This window comes from Rhinatrema bivittatum, chromosome 11, assembly GCF_901001135.1.
Source record: "Rhinatrema bivittatum chromosome 11, aRhiBiv1.1, whole genome shotgun sequence".
Lineage (NCBI taxonomy): Eukaryota > Metazoa > Chordata > Amphibia > Gymnophiona > Rhinatrematidae > Rhinatrema > Rhinatrema bivittatum.
The window spans coordinates 78,974,557-78,982,717 of record NC_042625.1 but is presented as its reverse complement, the minus strand read 5'-3'; positions in this window follow the sequence as shown (position 1 = coordinate 78,982,717).

Genomic DNA, 8,161 nt, shown 5'->3' with positions numbered 1-8,161 from the left:
ACAGACATTTCAAGTGCAGGGAAAAGGGTGGGAGGGTTTGCTGTCAACAAGCAGCTGCTGCATTTGAGTACTTATTAGTATTAAACACTTCCAGCAGGTACCCAGGACCCAGATGTATTGGCCCTTTTAGAAACACAGATACCTCTGTCCACTGTGTAATCCAAACATCTGGAAAGGGCGGAGTCTAGGGGTGTGCACTTACATTTTTTTTCCATTTCATTTTGCTTTATTTTTTTTTCTGTTTCATTTGTGATTTACCTAACTTCATTTATTTGAAACAAAATAAATAAACAAAAATGGGGGGGGGGGGGGGAATAAATGGAAGGGGCCAGGATCTCCCCTTCCCCCTGCTGAAAAACACCAGCACTGGCACCATCAAAATTTAAAAACTGAAGTCCCCTCCTTCCAGCCTTCGCCTATCCCACTCTGCCCCTCCAGACCCATCTCAACTTGTCCGTGGGGGTCTCGATGTCCAAACGGGACAGAAGCAATCCTTTGTCACTCCTGACTCACCAGGCTGCTTTGTAAAAATGGCACAGATGGGCCCTGAGGCTGGCACCATATTGAGGTAGAGAAGGTACAGTTTGTGACAAAAGTGACTGAGTGCTTTGCTACCACACGAAGGTGGATAAACATTGTGACACCAAAAGCCCTTATCTATTAGTGATCTATTTTGATAAATTCTATTTCATCGCTGGCATGGAGAGGAAAACATGGCTATAGGATAGGAAGAGAGGAAGGATCTTCCTGCACAAACACCTGGGGGCAGCACAGGTAGCATTGGTGGTGGTAAGAGGCATAGGATGAGGACCAGGAGCCCTCCTACCAAGCTCGGAAGGGATTTTATGTTATTAAGAGGAAAATAACCAGCGAGAGGGGCAGGGTTGGCTAAGAAGGTGGAACAACAGCCACCTACTCCCATACACACTTAGTATCGTACAAGGGCAGAGAGCGGTAGAATTAGTGGAGGGCTGCAGCAGTACCGGGGGCGCGCTAGGAGGAGGGCATCAGCCACAACCAGCACAATGCTCCCTGCTCCATTCTGATCAGCATCTGTAGCAGATCCTTGCAGAACCTATTGATGCCGATGAATCATCTGAGGGGTCTGGAGAATTAGAGGAATGGTATATTGAAAGTCTAGTAACTGAGGAAGGTTTGGAGACTCTAGTTACTAGCATGGTATGGGGTGAGCAGCTACATGCAGGAAGAGAATCTTCCGGGGCCAAGATCAGCCCCAGGAAGAGCAGGACATCAAGAATACGAGACACCCCTGGCCTTTTACTCCCGGTCTGCCATCAAACTCAGCCCCCAGCAGCAGGACCCAAGATCCAGAGAGGGAATCCTGCAAGACATCAAAGATGCGGAGGCACTTTAGAGTTATGGAGACTCAGCATTTTGCAGAATGCATTCACTGTCAAAAGGCCATCAGAAGAGGGAAGGTACTGGGCCATCGTTCTAACAGGATGCTCCATCATTTAGAAAAGCAGCATCTATTAGTGTCAGTTCCAGGGAAGGCCAGCACTAACAGCAACAGTAGCAGCAGCAAGAGAAGGAAATCCACAGCAAAGGGAACATCCACCTCCCTAGCTGACCCTCCCCCAAGTCCTTCCCCCAGTGAGTCACAGCAACCTTCACCTCCATTTCAGCGGTAAGCACCATAGATCAGATGGGGTGGCATTCTGCATCACTGTCCCAGGGCAACAGGCAGGCAGCATTGAAGGTAGTGACAACAAGCCATCAAGGGAACGATTGCCCGGGATGACCAGCTCTTGCAGATAGCTGAGAACTTTGAATTTAAGTGGATGCTGCATATCTTAGACAGAACAACATTTAATAGGCAGGTAGTTCCCATCCTGTACACTCAGTGCTATGCCTAGTTACAGGCACGGCTGGCCAAGGCAAAGGGAAGTAGCAGCATCCATTTCGTAAATGACATCTGGACCAGTCACAATGCTATGCATGCCTACCTCTCCCTGACATCTCACTGGTGACAGCTGGACAAGGCAGGGTCAGGCAGCTGTTCTAGTGTGGCACCAGTGGGCTGTGCTGTACACCCAGGTGATGAACCATATCTTAGCAGCAATAAGGGGGATGACGGAGAGCTGGTAGCTAGGTCGGAAACATATGATCATTCCAGTGTTAGGGTTATAGATAGTGGAGTGATGGGGGCTGCCAAGGGATCCAGTGCTTTGCACACTTGCCAAGAACGGTGTGAATTGCTTTCTGGGGCATTGGGACTGGTTACACATGACGCATGTGGCGCATGTCCTGAAGCCCTTCAGGGACACCATAAAGGATCTGAGTTCAGCAACAGCTACCTTGAGTGAGATCATCCCATAATCAGTATCCTAGAGGAGAAGTTAACAGAGTTTCCCCGCAAACAGGGTTTGGCACCAGAGGTGTTGGTGCCAGTGGACTCCTTGCAGCTGCAAATGCAAAATCATATCAGATCTCTCATCCACCTAGATCCTTCCATGCTGGCCATTCTCTATGGCCCATGGGTGAAAGGGAGTATTGCGTTTCAGACCAGGAATCTGACTTACTGGAAGGAGACGCTGGGGGCTAGAACGCAAGAATAGCAGTGTCAGAGACAGAGGGGAAGTGGGGAATGCAGAGGAGTAAAGAGCATGCTCCCCATGCAGCACTGTCCGTATCAGCAGCACCCTGAAAGCTACCACTTCCTCTCCTTTACCCGCCACGCCTTGTGGTCACCGCACAGCAAGTTCTTCTGCTGTAGGCCACTGCTTCAGCAGTGGGCAACGGAGACCAGTAACCCTCCCCCAGCAAAGGACACCCCCGCACAAACTGCAGCCTCACGGTACCTTGGGGATCCCATCGAGATCATAGACATGGATTCATTGGCCATCGGCTACACAAAGCCATGTTCTGGCCAGACCCTGCCAAGACGCGCCCTGCACTTTCTTTCCTGCCCAGCAACCTGCTTGCCTAGCGAATGGGTGCTCTCAATAGTGGAGGACATCCCGAGTCCATATCATTCATGCCTAGCAGCAGAGCTGGTGGAAAAGTTGGTCTTCTTTAAGATAAACTAATATAAAGGAGTTAATCCATTTAGAGCAACAATGGATGTATAGATTAAATACAGTAACACCTTATGGATTAAATACAGAGATAGACTGGTTGGGTATGTGAACATCAATGATCGTTTTTATTTGCACCTTGATGGAATATCTTAACAAAATCAACAACAAAATTTAACAAAAATGAATAAATTAACATTGGTATTGGACGATTCAGAGATCATGTAATTTTTTAAGCTGCAGTGTGATTGATTAAAATAATGCTGGCATTCATTGGACATGAGCTCAATGCGCTGACTCTATGTCAGGCTTTCTACAGGTCCCCTGAAGCAGATTTCAAAACATTAATGTCAGGAAGAGTTCACTGTTTCATGAAACTAAATTGTGTTTGTTTTTTTTTAATCATTTGGATTAGGACTGACAATCAATATTTTATGTGCAAGTGTAAAAATGTGTACATAATAAGAAGCAGCAAATGATGAAATATAGGGACTGCGTCTGGCCAGTGAAGTTATCAAAACCAAATTGCCCTCTGATGCCACAAGAAACATTTAAAAATACAATACGGGTCGAGTATTATATATTAAAAAAAATTTTAAATTTTCACTCCCACAAGCTTCTTCAAGAAAAATCTCTCTCTCTCTGCTGGATTTTTAAGGATGCACATTTGTTTAGAATGAATGAGTTTTTTTGTAATGGAAAAAGTCCATTTCAATTTACTTTGAAAAAAATAAAAAGGACCTTCCACCTCCACCTATGCCCAGAGCCTTTCCTAGTCCCGCCTCTCACCCCATCCCCCATCAATAAGCTGGGATCAGAGGCTCCCTGGACAGGACTGAGCCAAGCCAACCCAGGGCCTCTCCAGATGCCCCCCCCCCCCCCCACACACACACAGATAAACTATGACTGGGTCTTCCAAGGCCCCTACTTACCCTGCTCCGCCAGTTCTGGCTCCATAATCGTGCCAGCCAGCTGAGACCATCGCCATTTTGTTTCATTGTACGTCAACCATTGGCCCTGGTCTCGGGGCTGGCCAGCACCACTGTGGAGCCGGAGCCAGCAGGAAAGGAGTGATCAGGGATCACTTCTTCCCCATGGAAGGTGTAAGTGGGAGCCAGAGAAGCCCCGGCTTTGACGTATTTGTGGGGGGATGGGGGGGAGAGGGATGGGGGTGCCCAGGCAGGGAAGGCCCACTTATTGGCAGGAGATGTAGGGGAGGAGAGGGGCTCAGGGATGCCTCACTTTTATTCTTTTTTTAGTTTGTATTTAATGTTTATTTTCGTTCAGCAAATGAAATCAATGAAACTAAACATTAAATCAACCAAAACCCAGATAAAAAAAACCCAAACAAAATGAAACATTTTCCCTTGCACATCCCTCTAAGTTTTAGTGAATTTCCATGCAAGGGGCAGGAGGACCGAGTGCACAGTTAAGCTGAACCAGTGCCCACGCCTTTTGGCCTCAGCGCTTTTGCTGTGTTGCTACCAGTTACCAATTTTGCTGCCGCTGTCCGGTCTGCTCCTCATACCTTACCTCTCTTCTGGTTCAGCATCTCCCTGTGTTGTTGGTCCATTGCTGCTGCCTGACTTGCTCCTCCTGTTCTCTCTCCCTTCTGGTTACATTGGGGTTCACTGGCACCCAAAAGAAACATTAATTAAAGAAAAATCTTCTTCTCCCCTGCCCCTTTCTGGATGTCTTGGGATCTTGGAGCCTTGCTGCTGCTGCTGCTCTCTGCCGCCCAGCCTGCTCCTTGTGCCCTGGCTCAGCACTGTGCTATGTGGTTGGGCCACTGCAGCTGCCCAGTCTGCTCTCTCTCTTGATTCAGTGCCATGCTGTGTTGATGCCTTTCCTCTTGCTGTCTCTTCACTCCATGCCTTGGGGTGTTGATGCCACTATGCTTGTTGCTGCCATACCATTCTCTCTAGGCCTTAAGGTGCTCATGCCACTATTTGTGCTGCTTTGCTCCTCTCTCAGTGTATTGGTGTGTTCATGCCACTGTTGGTGCTCTTTGCCCTTTTTTTTGGTATCTTGGGGTTGTTCATGCCACTGTTTTCAGTGCCCTTTGCCCCTCTCATGGTGCATTGGGTTGTTCTGCTTTGCCCCCTCACAGTGCTTTGGTTTATTCATCCCACTGCTGGTGTTACTTTTCCCCACTCTTTTCTTGGAGTGCTGCTCCATCTGCTGCTGATGTATGCCTGCAAGTCTCATTGAACTTGGATAGAAAACCCCAATGTTAGAATTCCATATAGGAGGCATGGCTTCCCCCATAGACTTTAATGGAAACAAATGAATTGACATAACGAATGAACTTGGGAACTGAAATAAACAAAACGAATAAAAAGTGGCAACCAAATTGAAATGATGACATGAACCAAAATGTTTCCCATGCACACCCTAATGCCTAGCATCCATCCTTATGCCACCCTTTTTTTTTAAGGAACTCACATCTCTTCTTCCTCCCCATCCTCTGTCTCAGCTCTGTTTTTCAGTAACTTTGCACTCTATGTGCCAATGCTTTCAATTACAGCATTTCCTTAGATGGTCTCTGTACAGCTGGTTGAGAGGAGAGTCTCATGGTGGATGTCTTTCCTTCCTCTCTGGTAAATATCAGAGCTGAAAAAAGGGAGATAGAGAAAGAACATCTAATAAAGATGGGAGGTGAGGCTCACTTGCCTCTGGGGCTCCATTATTCTCGCACACAGACCTTGTTGAAATTGAGATGCTGAGGTGCAGTCCCTTCTCTCTGAGGATCAGCCCTAGACGTGGTGAAAAGGGATGAGAAATATTCAACTACAAGAGTGGGTGAGCAGAGTGCCCACAGCTAGGATGTAAAAAGTCAGAGATACATCCCAGGTGTAGAAGCTGGGGGAGAAGCATTAAAATCCACCCTCATATTCCATCAAGTACAAGGGGGAGCCTGAGAACTTTACTCTGATCCCTATAACCATCACAAGACAGAAGACGAGGAATAGCGCCTGCAGGGACTACAGCTGCCATGAATATTTTATCAACTTTTTATTAAAACACCAAGGAAAAAAAAAAAAAAAAGCACCTCCTAATGTTATTCAGATTGGAATCCCGGCCTGAGTGATTTCCTCATTGGTTAAGCATGTCAGCAAGGGCAGTGCTTATCTGTGCCCCAGCCATTGTGTGAGACAGCCTCAGTCCTTAGTGCTGTTAGCAATGTGTTGTCCTGAAATATCTGCACACCCTAACACCACCAGCCTTTGTACAAGTCACTTAATTCTCATCCCTTTAACTTATATTAGCAGCTGTTTGCTAGTAAGGGGTGTGGCAGCTAGCGAAGTGCATTCGTTTTATCCAAATGGGTAAAATGCAACGAATGAGTCAATTTTCAGTTCAGTTTGTTGCAACTGAACTGAAACTTTGAATCATCAGAAAAGATCTGAAAAATGTTTGGATATTTTCAGTTTGGCAAATAGTGCATGCAATTAGCAAATTGTAAGCAAAATTTGCCTACATAGATAAAAATGAAACTCAGCTGAGCCCCCTTCCCCAGCCCCTTTTACCCCCTTCTGTGGGTTCTCTGCTAAAGAAAGGGGTAGGTACGATACCTGACCACTCCTGTCATGCCAGCTTCACTTGAAAAATGTCCCCAGCCAGGCCTCAGATTGGCACCAAGTTGTTTTACAGCTGTGTTTCTTTTCAGTCATTTTGTTATACGACCGTAAAACAGCTTGGTGCCCATCTCGGGGCCAGTCAGTGCCATTTTTCTTCCAGAGTCATGGGGCAGGAGCAGTTGGGGATCACGCCAGCCCCTTTCTTCATCAGAGAACCCATGGAAGGCAGTAGTGCAGCTGCTTGGGGGTTATTTCTGTTTTCTTAAAAAAAAAAAAATTATGGTTATTTTTGTTCAGCAAACAAACCAAAACATGAAAATGAAAGTTCTTCTTCCACAAATCCTTTCCGGCAGACCTGCCATCCAACAATCTGAAAAACAAATGCTAACACTGTAAAGAAAAGAGCAAGAGCATCTGGAGACAGTGGTCACCTCTTTCGTGTGGAGGTCCCTGCGTACTAGGGATGGGTTTTCATTTGAAAACGACACAGACAACAACCAAAGCTGTTTCATCTCGTGTCATTTTCAAAATGAAATGAAGGAAAAACAAGCAAAACATTCATTTCATTTTTCCATTTTAGAACATGTTAAATAGTTTTTAATATGTACTAAATTGGGGAAAATGAAATCAAATTTAAATTAAAATAAAACAAACCCCCTCCTTTCCTTCCCTCACCCCCCCCCCCCCCCTCCACTGCACAGTTCTTCCACATACAAAGCATTTTAACCATAGACACAAAAAAGCAAGAACCTTTAGTACAGAGGTCCCCAATTAGGCAGTGAACATTGGCTCTTTCTTCATGATCTACTACTCACCTCCTTCCTGCTAGTTCTGTCTTTTACCTTGAGTCATGGCAAGGGTTCCTCGGGACTGATTACCGCCTTCACCGAACCGAATGGTAGAAGAGAAACCGGCCATGCAAGAGAACTGGAGGACAGACCAGCTCGACTTCCCCCACCCCCTAGGCCCAGTGCAGGTATTCACAAAGAGGCATTTTCTCATGTCTGCAGGTTTATTCTCCTTTAATTTGGTTTAGGAAGAAAAAGAAGAACAGCAGCTCCATTTCGGCAAAGCGCCAGAGCGGCATCTGTATTCCGTGACTGATCTCCATTGTCAGGGGCGTTAAAATTAATTAAGTGGGGGTGGGGAGGGGGGGGATTCTAGGGCTTCTCGTCAGCTGCATTCCAAAGTGAAGCTTCTCTAAAAATTCTGCTGTTTCAAACAACAAGAGCTGCCTTCGCTGACACAGTCCATTCTGTATTAAAATATGCAAATGCAGAAAGAGAGCCAGATGGTAGCAGGGTTCATGAGCATGCATTATTCCCTGCAGTGCCTCCTGCAGGCAAAGGCTGGGACTGTAGGAGCTATGAACTGCCTACCACAGCCAGGCTCTTGCACCATTCCATACAGCACCTCCTGCAGAGAGCAACTGGGACTGCACGAGCTGGGAGCTCCCTCCACTTCCAGTGCTCCTACAGCATTCCTGCCAGGGCCTTCTGCTGGAAGGACTGCAGGATTTGCGAGCTGGCCCACAGGCAATGC